Source organism: Sus scrofa, chromosome 16 (assembly GCF_000003025.6).
Source record: "Sus scrofa isolate TJ Tabasco breed Duroc chromosome 16, Sscrofa11.1, whole genome shotgun sequence".
Taxonomy (NCBI): Eukaryota; Metazoa; Chordata; class Mammalia; order Artiodactyla; family Suidae; genus Sus; species Sus scrofa.
This window is the reverse complement of record NC_010458.4, coordinates 51,686,911-51,704,064: the sequence shown is the minus strand read 5'-3', so window position 1 is coordinate 51,704,064 and position 17,154 is coordinate 51,686,911. Positions and strand designations below refer to the sequence as shown.

General features: G+C 48.8%; 1 long non-coding RNA gene across 4 annotated transcripts in view; it reads right to left on the bottom strand.

Moving 5' to 3' along the window:
• The window catches only part of LOC110257280, a 48,371-nt gene that overhangs the window by 12,633 nt on the left and 18,584 nt on the right, over positions 1-17,154 (bottom strand). For 3 of the 4 annotated variants that reach the window (XR_002339688.1, XR_002339687.1, XR_002339690.1), the window contains exon 2: positions 6,924-7,263. This is a non-coding gene — a long non-coding RNA (uncharacterized LOC110257280). The remainder of the gene's footprint in view (positions 1-6,923; positions 7,264-17,154) is intronic. The other variant, XR_002339689.1, reaches the window with a different exon arrangement.

Genomic DNA, 17,154 nt, shown 5'->3' with positions numbered 1-17,154 from the left:
GTATTTCTCCAAGAGTTTCATGGCATCTGGTCTTACATTTTTAGCTCTTTAATAAAAAAAAGAAAATGGGTGCAGGTTGTCCAGACTGGGAATGTTCAAGAGAGTAGCTTTTCCATCAGCCTGGGTATCTGAATGAAGACACATGGTACAGGATTCTCGCCTGAAAGTAAGAAATAAATCTGCTGCTGTATTAAGCCATGAAGCATTTAGGCCTGTTTATTACCAAGTATAACCCCATCTCTCCTGACTGTCATAGCCCTCCATGGACGGGGGGCTGGAGAAACCTCACCTGAAATACAGTCTCCTCTTCAGGCTCTGGGTGAAAATGAGTAGGTGTCTCTGGATAATTTGAAATCTCAAGCCTGTACCACATGAGTAAGGGGAGACTGAAGTTATACCTTCCAGTTAGTACAGGAAGCCCAAGCCAAGAAAACATCGTAGGAATTGGTCTTGACTATCAAAACCCAGGAGCAGCAAAGATGAAGTATAAAGCAAAGAGAAACCTGGTCCTCCAACCTAGGGCACATGATACTTCCACAGAAATCATAGCCTACAAATTACACAAGAAAACCACAATCAACCACAGGGCAGAGTCAGCAGACAGAACAGATTAGGAGGATGCGTATCTCAGTACCATGAGGCAGTAGGACAATCAGAAAGAGACTAACATACATACATTTTGAAAAAGTGTACCCTTAAATTACTTTATGTGACGGAATCAAGAGCATGAAGTTAAAGATGTGGTGAACTCCTTTGGTCAACTTTTGGCCTCAAAATATCAGTCCACTCTCTGATGATTCACATATAACCCAAGGATCTACAGCTTCCTTTCTATTTCAGGTTTCATATTTGTTCTACTCATAATAGAGTTCTTTTCCTATCCATTTAAACATCTCTCTTGTTGGTGAGAACAAATCAAACACATCTACCTGAGTGTTTACATGTGTGTGCAAACATAGCAAACATCTACGTCCATGAACACAGAACTACACATGCACATGTATGTGGGAATATATGTAAATGCATGTGTGATGCATACACTGATAAATAATACTTACGCAATAACGTGACTTTTTATAATCATAAATGTGTCACTCGTACATACTTTTAAAATGATTTAAGAAGAAGGTGGCTTTAAGAATGAAAGAAAAACCACGAGAGAATGACAGACACCCTGAAAGCACAGCCATCTGCATAGAGAAACAACTGGAAGGAAATACATTTTAATGTTATCTCTGGGTGGTGGGAAAACAGGTGATTTTAATTTTCTTTATGTTTTTCTGTATTGCTCAAATTTTCTATTATGATCCAAGTGTTTTTCAGCTTGCATTAAAAACTTTGTTTAACTCTGCAGGAACCACCCCCTCCCACCATCCACCCCAGAAACTGGGGCTTCTGTACTTAGGAAAAATATCTTTTAGAATTCAGGGTGGGGGAGTTTCTGCTTGGTGCAGTGGGTTAAGAATCTGATTGCGGCAGCCTGGGTCGCTGTGGAGGTGTGGGTTCAGTCCCTGGTCAGTCGAGATACGTTAAAGAATCCAGCAATGTCACAGCTTTGGTGTAGGTCACGGCTGTGGCTTGGACTCAATCCCTGGCCCAGGAACTTCCACATGCTGCAGGTATAGCCATAAAAACAAACAAACAAACAAACAAAAAAATGACCCAAGGTGGGGCTATGGCCTTTCCATTTAACAGGGGGCGCACTGTAATTTGGGGAGGGGACTGAGGCACATTCTTCTCAGCTTAAATCAGTGTCAGGCTCCTAAACCAGGGATTTTCATCCACTTCTGGGACTCTCTGGAGAGTGAGCAGTGACCCAAAGTAGGAGAACTGCCTGCAGAATCTCACATCTTCTGAATGTTCTCACAGAAGCAGAGGACTGTAGAATCGATGGTCACTTCATCATACTTTTTGAGGGCTCCTTAGTTTCTTTCTTTAGAAGGAAATCAAGCAATACAAGTGTATCACAGAAAATGTAAAGAAAACACTAAGAATGGCTGAGGATCGCACCACCCCGGGGCTCCGCTGCTGCTCAGTTCCTCCAACACGTGCCAGGTGCCTCGCTCTGGGCCAGGCACGAGGAGAACCCAAAAGGAGTGTGAGACAAGGCTCGAGGTCCATGGATCTTGTTACCAGCTTGGGAGGAGTAGTCAGTTCTTCTGGTTGCAAGCAACAGAAACAGACTGTCCAACTTCAGCGCAAAGGAATGTACTGGAGGAATATGGTGCAGCTCCCAGATTCCACAGAGAAGCTGGAGGCTTCAGAAAGGGCAGGGGCTCCAGGGATCCAGACGGCAGGAATAAACAGGCACACTCTCCCAGGGATGAATCAGCAATGGTCGTGCGCATGGAGACCCTCTGCTGGAGGATCAAGGGATGGGGAGGCACCTTGATGAGTAGCCCCGCTGGCCTGGGCGTGGTTGCGGGGTGGTAACCTCCACAGGAAACCAGGCTGCTGGCAGCAGGACGAGGGGAGTAAGGGTGGGAGGATCACGCCAGGGCTTCCTGGACCTGGCTCTGAATCTAGGCTCTGTATCGCAGCAGCTTGGTGATACGGGGCAGGTTGCCAGCCTATGGGTCCTTCTGTTCTCCTACCTCTAAAATAGATGATGACACCAGTTTGGGGGGATTGCGATGACGATGAAATGAAGTACAGTGAGCAGTCTGTGCAATGACTTGAGCAGGAAGAGGAGTCACGTGCCGGAGTCCCAGAAATCGTGGGGAAAGAGGGACAGAAGAACCCCTAAACCCTGGCTGAGTTTCCAGTTGCCTCACGATCTGGCCACTTCTCAGCCACAGCAGCTCAGGCACGTCATGGTTCCTCCTTGGGCTTCAGTTTCGGTATCTAAAAATGTGACAATCTGCCCTGCTACCTCATAAAGCAGCTGTGAGGATCCAAAAAGGGGGAAGGCTGTGTCACTGGTGCCAGCTGGGGGCGGGGATCTCACGGGAGAGGAAAGAGCCGGACATGCACCGTAGGGGCACCAGCAGGAGCAAGGCATGGAGACGAGAACGCACCGGCTCCTCCCTACAAGCAGGTGGATGCTAATGTTCTAATAATGGCATCCTTTTGTGGAGCTCCTGGCCTGTGCCAGGCTCTATAAGAGGTGCTGGGCCACAGGGACAACAGAAGAGATAGCGCTCTTGGGCACATGGAACCTAGGGATGTGGCTGCAGCTCAAATAATTGGGGATGTGCTCTGAGGGGGGACTCCCAAAGCAGTGAAAGGGACCTGAGCCGGTCTGCAGTCAGGGAAGGCTTCCTCGACGATGTGACCTGAACGGACAGCTGAACGTGGAGGAGGCCCCTGGGCCTGTAGATGGAGGAAGAGCACTCTGAGAAGGGGGGACATGCTGCAAAAGCCCTCCGGCAAGAGGCAGGGGAAAATCAGTGCAGACTGCAGAAGTGTATGCTAAGACGGCTGAGGGACCTCAGCTGCCCCAAGGGACCCATTCGGAAGCAGGGACAATGCTGCCCGTGGACATTCTGCTGTTAGGTCCCCAAGACAAGCCACAGAAGTGGATATTCCTCAAGCTCTCAGAGAGGTTGAGTGCCTTGCCCAAGGGCATTCAGCCTGTAGGACAGCCAAGGGAGGATTCAGATGTAGGCGATTGTGGCAGAGAACACCCCTTGATTGAGAATGGTGAGGATGCTGCTGACAGACATGGATAAGGTCCTCCAGGCACTAGGGAGCCATAGTGGGTTCTTGGTACGCAGGGCGGCCATTTAGTTCCTGTGTCAGAAGGCTCAGGACAGTGTCTGGGGACAACACCATGGCCTGCTATGCCCCATGCCACAATGAGTCATGCTCAGCAGGCAACCTCAGCCCTCTTAAGGCAGTAAGTGATGGTGGCGAAGGAATACGAGTGTAATTGGAGGTTGCTGCTGTGGCCACTTTGGAGCAGGAAGGCCGATTTCCTCCTGTGAGATTGATTCTGGTGGTAAAAATCTGGAAGAAGGACCTAGGTTCTTGTCTTCTTTGAGGGAAGAGTTCAGCAAAGAGACCAAGATTGTGAAAAAGAAGCAAAGCACACGTACAAAACACATGGGTGAGCTTGGAATGAGTTTGTGCAGTGGGGACAGCTTAGGTTGCTTACATAGTGGCAGTTTTCCTGGCCAATCATTTCCGTATTTGGTCCTGGAGTGGGCACGCGTCAGTCAGCCCAGATGGATTCCAGCTGGTGTCTTCTCCCTGCTTTTGTCCTTCCCCTAGACTGAGGGCCTTCTCTGCGCATGTGTCAGGCCAGAAATCCACAAGGACGCACCCACTCCGTGCCCAGTGCTCCTGCTGGTATCCCATCTCCAACCATTGGCAGGAGACCAGCTGCAGGTGCTCAGCCTGGGGCCAATAAATCTCCTACCTTGAGAGGTCTGTTCGGGGGGAGTGAGGCCACAGAGAGGGGCGCAGGTTTCTGAGAATCTGCTCTGTACCAAGCCAGCACATCCCCTGTGCGCTGGAAGGGAGGTGACAAGAGGTCCTGGGGGTCTCCTGACTTGGCATTGGATAACCCAGCCTCGGGACAGGAAGGAGCAGGAGGTGCAGCTGAGATGGGCCCACGGGTGAAAGTGGGTCTTTAACACTTTTGCTTGTTGCTACATTCACTGTATAAATAACTTCTATTTATGGCAAGTGTGCCTGGCTTCCTTTTTAAGGGAGTGATAGGAAGTGAGTTTCAATAAGTTTCCAATAAATCTATTTGAGTAATACCTTCTGATCCATTCAAAGAAAAAACCATTAGTGCAAAATGCAGGGAGCTAAAGGTGTGCTAAACTCTGGCCACAGAGGAGTGGGGGAGGTCCGGATCACCTCCTGGGATCCTCGTGAAAGCTCTGGAGTGGGAGCTGTTACCCCCATTTTATAGCTGGGAAAGCTGAGCCCTGAGAAACGGACTTTCCCTCGGCCCCCCAATGGCAAGGGCTGAGCCCATTCTGGAACTTGGGTGTCTCCTCACATGCGACCTAACTCACTCAACTCCCAGATTCAGAACGTCTGGGTTGAAAAAGCCATCCCACCTCTTCAGGTAGCTCCTTGGCAGTTCAGCGCTCTCGTGATGACAGGGGTTTTCATCCCGGCCCTGGCTCCACCATTTTCTAGCCTGTGGCCGAGGGCAAGTGCCTAACTTTCTCTGAGCCTGGTTACTCATCTCTAAAGTGGGGACGTTGCTGGTAGCTCAAAGGACTGTTACAAGGATTTAATGAGGTGATGTCTGTCATTGTTCCCAACCTGAAAGTGAGACAATAGACCCCAGAACCCTAAAGCTACCCGTCCAAGTTCTGACAGGTGGAAAGGGGAGGAGCCAGGTATGAATACAGGTCGATCAGACTCCCAAACTGCTGGTTTTAAGGATCCCGTGGTGCTGCCTCCCTTCTACCGAAAGCCACCCTGTGCCCACGTTGGAAGAGCTAAAGGGTCTACAGTGGATTAAAAAGACACCTGAATGACAAGCCCATAGGGAAAGGGCTCACTTTCCTTCCGGCAGGAGCCCATGGACTCTGTCAGGATCCCCAGAAGCATGCAGGGTCCGGAGGGAGGGAGGGCGCTTTCCTGTGGGAAAGTGTAGGGCGTTTCCACTTATAGCCTGATAATTGGGCCCCGTGAGGTCCAGAGCACAGATGATGTCATGCAGCCTCTGTGGCCTTCGGGGCTTAGGAAGCCTCTGGGGAAAACAGGGTGGGGGAGGAAGGGCTAGAGTGCAGAGAATCTGGAAGGAATGACAGATGAAAACAGGAATCGGAGTTTTGGACATTGGACTGCGGTGAGGGAGCCTGAGAGCAGCTGTAGTGGGAGGTGGGGCAGCAGAGGCCCACGCTGGGGGCAGGGTGACAGGATGAGCCCGTGGTGTTGAGTGGATGGGTGGCTTTAGTGCAATGGCGAGGAGTGGAGAGAGATTCCAGGGAAGCAGCTGAGTTCAGGGCTCCTGTGCTCTGCGACACTGGACAGAGTTCAGTTCAAATCCCAGTTGTCATTTATCAGCTGTGTGATTTGGGGCAAATACGTGACCTCTCTGAACCTCTATGAGGCAGACACTGTCAATCACCAACCAGGGAGCCATTTCCTAGACCATCCCAGCTAGGAAACCCCGATCCTCCTCAGGGTGGCAATGCGCTCAGCCCAGGGGCCTCTGTATCCCAGCTGCCTGCACAGTGAGGGGTGGCCGAGCCCAGGGCCTCAGTCTCCTGGTCCTGAAAGGAAGATGACTAGAGCCTCTTTGCAGGGCTTGGAGGAGGAGTTCAAGGGATGCAAAAGCACCTGGCTCGGTACATGCTTTTGAACACTGCTGAGGGTGAAGCAGGCTTCTCTCCCCCTCGCCCTGGATGGTGGGTCTGAATTCTCATCTCTAGCATTTCTGGCTCTAACTTCTCTGATGTCCACTCGGCAGTCCCTGTTGCCCCAAATGCAACAAACCCATCCTTCTCCCTTCCCCCAGCCATCCCAGCCCTTCCCAGCCTCCCCATGGCTATGTCACCTTTCGTGGGCTCTAGAGCCAGCTATCTGTCTAGATCTGAGTCTCAGCCCGTTTCGTCTAGCTGTATGACTTTGCAAATTACCCAGCATGGATGGTAAAACCTCCTACAATTGCCTTGAGGGTACAAATAAGTAATTCGTGCCCAGTGCCTAGCACAGAGTGAGCACTTTTCTGTGTTGTCCTGTCCCTGTTGTCCTGTGTTGTCCCTGGGGGCGGAAGGCTGACCCCTTGGCTTGGCCCACCACATGCCACCTCTTTCCCCAGCCCCAGCGCTGGGACCCCATCGCACACTGGGTCCCATTTCTCATATCTCTATGCCTTTGCGCTGGCTGGTCCTCTGCCTGGAATATTCTGCTGTCCGTTTGCCTGCCCTTCTTTCTTCACTTGGCCAATTCTGCTTTAGCCTTTAAAACAAATTACTTATGTCACCTTCCCCAAGGAGCTGTCCCTTGCTCACCCCTGGGCTTCCATGGCCTTCTGTATCCTGACTTCAGAGGCATTTCCAAGGTCTTATCATTGTCTGTGTTTCTTTCTCCATAGTTGCTGGTCATAGTGGCTGCATGATCTGGGTCCCCAAGGCCTGGCTCCAGGAGTCTCACGCCAACTGTTCCCACGCAACTTCCACCATGGAAATCCCCACAGGGGTCCAGCTCACAATACCAACAGCTAACACTTGTTTAGCATTTGCTCCATCAAGTCTCACACATGGGGAGAAGTCTTACACTTTCTCTCACGTCGGCTATGACAGCTGGCATGGTTACTTTCGTGTGTCCACTTGACCAGGCTGTGACGTTCACCTGTTGGGCAAACATTAACTAGATGTTGCTATGAAGGTATTCTGTAGATGAGTCAACCTACAATAGGTTGACTTTAAGAAAAGAGTACCCTCCCTACTGCAGGTGGGCCTCATCTAACCAGTTGAGGGCCTTAAGAGCAAAAACCAAGGTTTCTCAAAGCAGGAATTCTGCCTCAAGACTCTACAGAAAATCCTGCCTGAGTTTCCAACCTGTTGGCCTTCCTTACAGATTGGACTTACCAGCTCCCAAATCAAATGAGCCAATTCCATAAAGTAAATTCCTCTTATGTACACATACATACATACATATATATATGGCATGTATATAAGAATATTATATATATATATCATGTATGTAAGAACATTATATATATTTATAACTCTGGTTCTCCTTTCTTGAAGAACCATGACCAATACAATTATCATCCCTATTTTACAGATGGGGAAGCTGAGGCTCAGAGAGATTAAGTCTTACGATAAATGTCATATACCAGCTTGGTGGCAGGGCCAGAACTGGAGCCCAGGCAGCCTCTCCAGGACCAACAACATTCTGGACCACCCAGCTAATGCTGGGATCCAGGGTCTCGTTCTTCTCCAGACATTTCCCAGTGCCTGGGGCCAGCTTCCTGAGCCAAGGGAATCAGTGAATAGGCCTCTTCCTGTGGAGCCAGGATATTTTACAACTCTTCTCTAAACTGTGTTTCCCAAAGAGATGTAGTTCTCACACCTAAGTTCTCTAGGAAAAAAAAAAGAAAAAGAAAGAAAGGGAAGACCTAGGAACAATCCATTCCTTCCAATTCCTGGCTATGTGACCTTGGGCAAGTACCTTCCCCTCTCTGGGCTTCAGTTCAACCTAAAATTCCCTTAATAGGCACTGGTCAGATACATTCTGATACCTCCAGACAGTGGGATAAAGTCAGGAGATTCTCTGTCTGTGGATACAGAAAAATCTTCAAGATGAATTGTAGGTTGAAAAGAACAAAGTGTTGGCAGCACGACATAGATGTTCTACTTTGTATAAGAAGAGTTTAAGAATATGTTCTTGTATTTATCTAAATAAATTGGAGAGATACACCACAAACTATCAAATATGATTCCTTTTTTTTTCAGAGCTTAGGTATGTTTATTCCCATACAAATCATCACAAAACCAAGTCCAGGGGAGTGGCCGTCCCGTCCCCGCCCCAATGTGCAATGGCTCACTGCTGGCCTCCTCCTCCTCCACCTGACCCCTCCCATTCCATGGCCTCCACCAGGAAGCCCTCTAGTCTTTCCTTCAAGACTTCAGAGAGCAGAGTAGAGAAACCCACCCCACTGAGGCGCAGCAATAAAGTGCCTGGTGTAGATCAAATATGATTCCTTGAGGGAGGGAATAGATAGAAATACAGATGGGATGAGATTTCTCATTTTTTCAAAAAAGAACAATAATTATAAAATGGACATAAGAGAGTATTTCCTTTAAAAAGAGAGTATTTCCTTTAAAAAGTTGTAGTTAGGATTAACTTTAAAAATATGTGTAGGAGTTCCCATCGTGGCTCAGTGGAAACAAATCTGACTAGAATCCATGAGGATGCAGGGTCAACCCCTGGCCTTGCTTAGTGGGTTAAGGAGCCGGTGGTGCCGTGAGCTGTGGTGTAGGCTTGGATCCGGCGTGGCTGTGGCTGTGGCGTAGGCTGGCAGCTGTAGCTCTGATTTGACCCCTAGCCTGAGAACCTCCACATTCCATGAGTGCAGCCCTAAAAAGACAAATAAAATAAAATACAACCAGATTGGTTAAAAAAAAAATAAAAAAAGGAAAACATGTAAACTGCAAAGCACACAGTAGGTACTCAGAAGTGGTTGCTAGTTGTCTCTTCACTGAACCGTATTTTTACCGGCTTTCCCCAGGAAACAGGAGCTGATCATCATTATAGCTCCACTTCCCACTGGAGCGCTCACTGGGTGCTTCCTGCTAAATGGGGTCCTTTGGGCTACAGATGAAATATTCCTCACAGGCCCTTGCTTTCCAGGATTTAATAATCCACCTGGGGAACCTGGGCTAACATCCACTGACAATATAATGCTCACCATTCACTCACTAGTGTCAAAAAGATGCTCTCACTCTTTGCTGGTGGGAAGGAAAAATGGTACAGTCACTTTGGAAGACAGCTTGGTCGTTTCTTGCAAAATTACACATACTCTTCCCATATGATGCAGCAACGATGACCCTTGGTATGTACCCAAGTGAATCAAAAACTTATGTTCACACGAAAATCTGAACACGGATGTTTATAGCAGCTTCATTCTCAATTGCCAAGCTTGGAGGCAACCAAAATGTCCTTCATCAGTAGGTGAATGGATGAATAAACTGTGCTACATCCACATGATGGCATATATGTCAGGATGAGAAAAAATGAGATATCAAGCCGTGAAAAGACATGCAGGAATCTTAAGTGCATATTCTCTAAGTGAAAGAAGCCAACGTGAAAAGTCTATCCATAGTAAGATTCCAACTATATGACATCTGGGAAAGGCAAAACTACAGAGATAAAAAAAGATCAGTGGTTGCCGGGGGGAGGTAAGGGGGAGTGGAAGGTGAATAGGCAGAGCACAGAGCGTATTTCAGGGAAGGGAAAATACTCTGCAGGATATTATAAGGACAGATATATGCCATTATACATTTCTCCAAAGCCATGGAATGTACACCATTGAGACTGAGCAGCAATGTCAACCACCGACTCTGGTGATAACGATGTGTCAGTGCAGGTCATCAATTGTAACTAATGTGGGGATGTTAACAGTGGGGGGTCTATGCCTGTGTGGGGTCAGGGAGTGTAGGAACGCTCTGTACTCCCTGCCAATTTTGCTGTAAACCTAAAACTGCTCTAAAAAATTAAGTCTTAAAAAAACTCAAAGGGAAGGACAGGTCACTGGTGGATAAGAGGAGCTTTATGAGATGGGGACAAATATTCCTGGAGCTGTGCCAGACATTCTTGGACACACCCCTCCTGTAATTCTCATGTCAACCCTGGGAGGAATGGTGATTGCTTCCATTTTACAGAGGAGGAAACTGAGGTTCAGAGAGTTGAACTAATCTGGCCAAAAACACACAGCCAGAAATTGGCAGAGTCAGGCTCTGACCTCACATCTCTCCAGGTACAAAGCCCCTTGTCTTCCCCTAGACTATGATGCCTGGCCAGAGCCTAGAAGAATCCAGTGGGTTGACTAAATGAAGCTGGGGGTAGGTGGTAAGACGGGTGTGGGTTAGGGAGAGTGAGAGTAGCAACATGAGAGTGACTCTTTTCAAAGACCCTCCAAACTTGACAACGACCCTACTGGACAGGCAGAGGTCATAGTGTTATCTACCCTCCGACCCCCACTTACTTATTTCTCCATTTAGCCAATCATTAACATTTTAGTAAAAACAAGTCCTTGCCAAGCATTATGTTGGGAACTAGGAGCATTAAAATGAATGAGGATCCAAGGAGCTCACAGTGGAGCAGGAGAGAAAAGACTCACCACTGAATACAGGCATTTGAATGGTGAGTTTGAGGAAGAACATCAAGTAGCAAGTGCCCAGAGAAGGTGACATGCAGGGATGGAGGTCTTAGAGCATGTGTAGGAGTCTGTTGCGTGGGGTGGGGCTCCAAACAACAGCCTGTGGGAAGCATCAAGGTAGACGAAAGCATGATGAGTTTGGAGAAGAGCTAGCGGCTCAGAGTGATTGAGGTGTGGGTGTTGGCAGGGGGCAGGTGGGCAGGTAGGGAGGGAAGAGGACAAGGACGAAGCCATGGTTTGGGAAAAGATCAGACTGTGATGCACTGTGACAGACACTGGACACCATAGGCTCCAGTTATCTTTATCAGTTAGGCTCCAGACATCTATAGGCTACAGAGAGTTAAGGGGGCAACGGGGCAGCTGGGCAGATCTGGACTTTGGAACAACCACTCTGGGGCTCTAGGAGGGGGGCAGAGAGAGTGGAGACAGGGGCCCTGGGTCCATTCTAGGGTATCTTCTAGTGCCTTAGGACACTTCCAGGTCTCTCCTTTGCCACTCCCTCTTTTTTAAAATTTTTATTGAGATAATTGTAGACTCATATGCAGTTATAAGAAGTTAATTTGAGAGCTCCCTTGTACATTGTGTCCATGTTCCCTCAATGGTAACTTTGTTTCATTTATACTGATTTTTATTTTTCCATTATAGCTGGTTTACAGTGTTCTGTCAATCTTCTACTGTACAGCAAGGTGACCCAGTTACACGTACATATATAGATTCTTTTTTCTCACATTATCATGCTCCATCATAGTGACTAGACATAGCTCCCAGGGCTATACAGCAGGATCTCATCTGTAAAGCGATTCCTTTGTCACTTTTGATACGGAGGGTGGCTACTGGGCCGAGGGTATCAGTGTGCCGAAAGACAGATGCCCAGAGAGTTCTGGTGACAGGGTGCCTCCTTTCTCATCACCTGCCCTTCCTCTATGAGTCAAGGTCATTTCATAGGTATGTCACGCAGCAGGTTTGGGAAGCCTTACAACAGCAACTTTTAAGTTCATCCTTACAACCCCCATTTTTTTTGCTAACTTTTTTTTTTTTTTTTTTTTTTTAACTAACCCCCTTTCTATCTCCTCATAGGAGACCAGGCCAGCACCTTTGGCATCACCTTTAACATGGCCATATCCAAGACAGAGTGGGTATAGCCAAGGCCATCAGCTGATCAATCAAGTTTTAAGTTCCTCTTACGTTATATGGTGGTGGTGTTAAGATGTACCTGCCCATCCAGAAACGACCTTTCCGAGTACGCCTTGCTGATCAGGTGACCAATTCTGAACAATGCAAAGGGAGCAGAGGATTGCATGACACTTTTAAGAGGAGGTGCTGAACAGTGGGTATATCATCTTTTCTTTCTTCTTCTAGTCCTGTTTGGCTGATTCCAGGATGACCCTGAGCCCAAAAGATGGCAGAGGAGTCACAAGATGGAAGGGCCTGTGTCCTGGAGCATCCATTAGAGGAAGGCCATCCCGGAGAGCCGCAGGCCAGGAACATGAGCATTGGACGTCGTATGAGTGAGAAATAAATATACATAGATGTTTTGAACATACAAAAGAAGTAGAGAGTATAGTATGATAACCCACTTCAGCCATCCATCATTCAGCTTCAAAAATTATCCACATTTTTCCAGGATTCTTTCACCATCTCCACCCTGCTTTTCAAATTATTTGCTAGTGGGTTTTAAAGTCATTTCCAGACATCAAGCAAAAAACCCCCAAACGAAACAAAAATCCAAATACCCTTTATTATGCTAAGCCGCCAAGATGAGGGGCCATTTATCACAGCAATTAGCCAGCCCTGACTACTGCAATGGACACTCAGTACCTGGCTGTTGAACTGAACATAACTGACCTGTTTTTCTAGGCTATGCAGCGTGCAGAAGAATGTGTCTGGGCCTAAAGTAGCCAGAATGCCAAGCCTTCGAACTCTCTGAGAAGCAGTTATCTACTTCTTCTGGCCCAGCCACCCGCAGCCCCACCCACCCACCCTACTGGCCCCTACCTCCCACTTCTTCCTCCTTCCAGGCCCTGAGCTGTACAGAAGAGAAGCTGACCCAAGGTGGGTTCAGGAATAGAGGGTTTTCTGGGCTATGTCTCAGCTCAGGCTGGGCTGGGTGTGGCGGGCGAGGCTCTGTGGGAACAGAGAGTAGGCAGAAGGGATAGATGTTGGAAACCCAGAGCTTAACAGCCAGTGGGTCCGGGGCCAGGGGAGTAAAACCTTTTATGCCTTTCAGCTCGGCCTGTGTTCATGATCCTGAAGCAGAGATAGATCAAAGCTTTGTGGTCAGAGCCTTGGGGGAGCTGGAGTCCATTCAGAAGTGACTATGGTGCTCCAGTGGGGCAGCCCTTTGCCTGGTGCTCCAGATGCACTGGTGGGCTGGATCCCAGCTTAGCTGGATCCTGGCTTAGATGCTCCCGGGCTCTGTGGCCTGGGGCAGATTCCTTTCCCCCTCAGAGCCTCAGGCTTCCCATATTGAAAATGTGGGTAGAAACATCAACCTCCCTGGGCTCCACGGAAATTGGCCACGATGTACAGAGAGAGCCTGGCATCCCGTAGGCTCTTGGTGACACATAGCGATTGCTACTATTTCTGTTAATCACAGCGATAAACACAGTAGTGCAAGTGGGCACCCATCCAGGAGGTAGACCAGGGCTGGAGGATGCTGGGCCCCACCCTCTTGGGAGCTGTTTTCAGAGAAGGAGAAATGAAGAATGGGGGGGTGGGGTGGCGCAAAGGCTTTCGCTGGGTGTGGCCAGGTCTCATGTTGCGTGTCAGAGGAGTGAGGGTGGGTGGAATCCTGCAATTCAGGGGTTCTTTCCTGGAAGGGGTTGGATCAGCAACAAAATGCTCCCTCCCTTGGAGACACCCTCACAGCTGTCAGGAAAAAACAGCTGCATGGCTTCCCTTCAAAGAGAGGAAACCTCAGTCCTGTGGGGGAGGAAGGCAAGATGTGACAGAAAACAGGAACTCCCAGGCAGGTTCTCTGGTGACGAGGAAGCGGGAATAATGAACTGGGTCAGCACTCCTGATTCCGGGCTGTGTGACCTTGGGCAAGTCACTTCACCTCTCTGAGCCTTAGCTGCATCACGCTCTAAATGGGGATACTGATGCTCATCTCACAAGACTACTGTGAGAAAAAGAAAAAATGCCTCGCACAATGCCTGGTACACAGGAAGCCCTCAATGAAAGATCATTGTAAATCACTTCTAAAACTAAAATGAAACTTCCTTTGCTCAAGCAATTTCTAAATATCAGAGGCACCTGTCACTTCTTCTCATTCCTTACATCAACTTCCTGCAGTGGGCTCAGCCACTTCCACAGCATTAACCCCTATTTCCATGACATCAGTTTGGTAGGTGGCATTTGAAGCTGTGGTCAGATTCCTTTTTTTGTGTGTCTTTTTTTTTAAGGTCCACACCCACAGCATATGGAGGTTCCCAGGCTAGGGGTCGAATCAGAGCTGTAGCTGCTGGCCTACACCGCAGCCACAGCAACACAGGATCCAAGCTGTATCTGTGTCCTACACCAGATCCTTAACCCTCTGAGCGAGGCCAGGGATTGAACCCACGTCCTCATGGATGCTAGTCAGGTTCGTTAACTGCTGAGCCAAGCCAAGAATCTTTGGTCACAGACTCTTGATATTCCCCTTAAGCAGCAATTGCCACCTTTTCCATCCTGGGACATTTCCTCCATTCAGTTGAAAGATCTTAATTATTCTCTCTCCTCTAGTCCCCAAATCCAACCCATCGACAAATCCTGCTGCCTCTACCTTCAGAACACATGTCCAATCTCCCCACCTCCACTGCCACCACCACAGTCCACACCCCCCTGGGCTTTCCCTCCTGCTCTGCTCACAGCCCCCTCCCCACACTCCCTGTTCCCACCCTCGCCTCTCCTACAGCCAGCTCGCCACGTAGCAGCCTCACACGTTCCATCTAATTCTTTATTTTGACGTAACATCTAGACTCCCAGAAAAATTGTAAGAACAGCACTGTAAGACTCTCCACCATTCTTCACTAAATTCCTTACGTGTGCCTTATCATTCTTTATCTCAATATGTACACGTATTTTTTTCTAAAACATTTGAGAGGAAGTGCAGACGTGCTGATGCTCCTTTATCCCTAAACATTTCAGGGCTATCTCCAATAAAAAGGGTATTCTCCTACCTACCTGCAGTACCATGATTAAAAGCAGCACTGAGCTAGCACTACTTGCTAATCTCCAGACCGTATTCACATTTCTGCCTGCTGTCCCAAAAGAAAAGTCTGGAGGATATATTGCATTCTGTTCTTGTGTCCCTTCAGCCTCCTTAAAACTGGAACAATGCCTTGGTCTACACCTGTCATGCCCCTTGGCATTTTTGGGAAGTACAGGCCAGTTACTTTGCAGCATGTGCTTCAATTTGGACTTGTCTGATATTTCCTCCCACAGTGAGCTCTTAAAAAGTGTAGGAAATCTCCTTATTGGCTTTCAATGTTGAAATGATTGTCCATGGCACCCAGAGAAAAGGCAGACTCCCCGGCAGGTCTCTACCGGATGCAGCCACTGTCTGACTCCCTCAAGGCTCCCCCTCTGCTCCCTCCACTCAGCACTCTGACCTCAGACACACCTCCTCAGACCAGCCCAACCTCCACCTCCTTATCCTGCTACACCGCTCTTCTCTTGCCCTTAGGTTGTACATCGAGTCTCCTCCACTAGAATGTAAGCCCCAGAACTGGGCTGGGTTTTGCCTGCTTCTGTACACCCAGAATTGCAGTGGCGTCCTGGCCCCAGCACACTTCCCGGGGGGTCCCCTGCTGTCTCTCTCCTCACTAATCCTCGGCCCCTTTCTCCAATAAAGCACCCTCCTTAAACTATCCCCTGAGATGTTGCAGGATTGATCCCAAGTTCTGGTGTGTGACAGAGGGAGGTCCAGGAGGGATCCCTCTGCATGACATGGACAGACCTGGGGTCCAATACCCCTGTGCTATTTCCTAGCTGTGCGGCTTTTGGGCAAATTCCTTCACATCTCTGGGCCTATATTTCCTTGTCTGGATAGAAGAAATAATCCTTAATCTGGTGAGATGCTGGATGAAGACTTGAGATGATGGATGTGGAGGTACCTGGCACAATCTCGATCTCTCTGTAGTCGGTGAAGTAATGAGACCCATTGCATCTTCTGGAGAAACTGAAAGGGGGTTGTAGTGGGTTGGATGGTACCCCCTCCACCCCAAGAGGTATGTCCAGGTCCTAATCCCCAGAACCTGTGAATGTGACCTTATTTGGTTAAAGCGTCTTTGCTGACGAAACTACATATCTTGAGATGACATCATTCCGGTTATCCCGTGGGTCCTAAATCCAATGACAAGTGTCATGTTTCTAAGAGGCACACAGAGGAGACAATGTGAAGATGGAGGCAAAGACTGGAGTGATGTGGCTACAAGCCAAGAAATGCCAAAAACTGCCTTGGGGGCCACGCACGGCACGGGAGGGAGTCCAGCCCTGCCAACAGCTCCATTTTGGACTTCTGGCCTCCAGAACTGTGTGAGGACACATTTCTGCCATTTTAAGCCTCTCAGTTTGTGGCCATTTGTTACAACAGCCCAGGGAACAAATACAGGACTGACCTTTGGCAAAACAACACAAGGCCTGGCCCACAAGGAACCCTTTCTGGGTGGGACTTTCTATACCAGTGTTTCATTCACTCTTTGCCAGAGGTCGGAAGAGAGGGCAATGGGATAAATATGGCCCCGAGGGCTGAAGCCTCCTGAGCCAGAGGTCTCCCATGTCCCCTCCTTTAGCAGACCCTCCTTTGGAAGGACAAATGCCAGAGAGTGGCCCAGGCAGCAGGAATTATAGGCCACCTGGAACCAGGCAGAGTGGAGTCGGGGTGCCGGCTGATGACAGGGTTGCCTGGCTGCCAGCACCCAGGGACCTTGGGGTCTCTGGAGGCCAGTGGGATGTCACAGTTGCCCTTAGTGATGACGGGGAGAGGTAGCCATTGGCCTGTGGGAACAGGCTACCCCAATAGCTCCTTGCTTGGACAACACAAAACAAGATTCTTGGACCCTTTTCAGATACCTCTGCCCATGGCAGTCTGTCCCCAGATCCACACCATTTCTACTGCATCACATGCTTCCCTGGAGAACTTTGTGTCCTTAGCCTGAATCTAACATCTGGTGGCATGGCCCCTGGTTGGCTCAGGAATTTTCCTGATAACTCCAGGAAGCAGGTGCAGGCAGCATGGAGCCCACGACCATGGTTCTTGTGTGACCAGCTGCCAGGCTTAGGCTTACTCTGGGGTCTCTGCAGCCCCCAGGGAAGGACAAAGCTCCCTGTGCGTAGATCCTAACCAAGGTGGAGCTTGAAATGACACTTCCTTG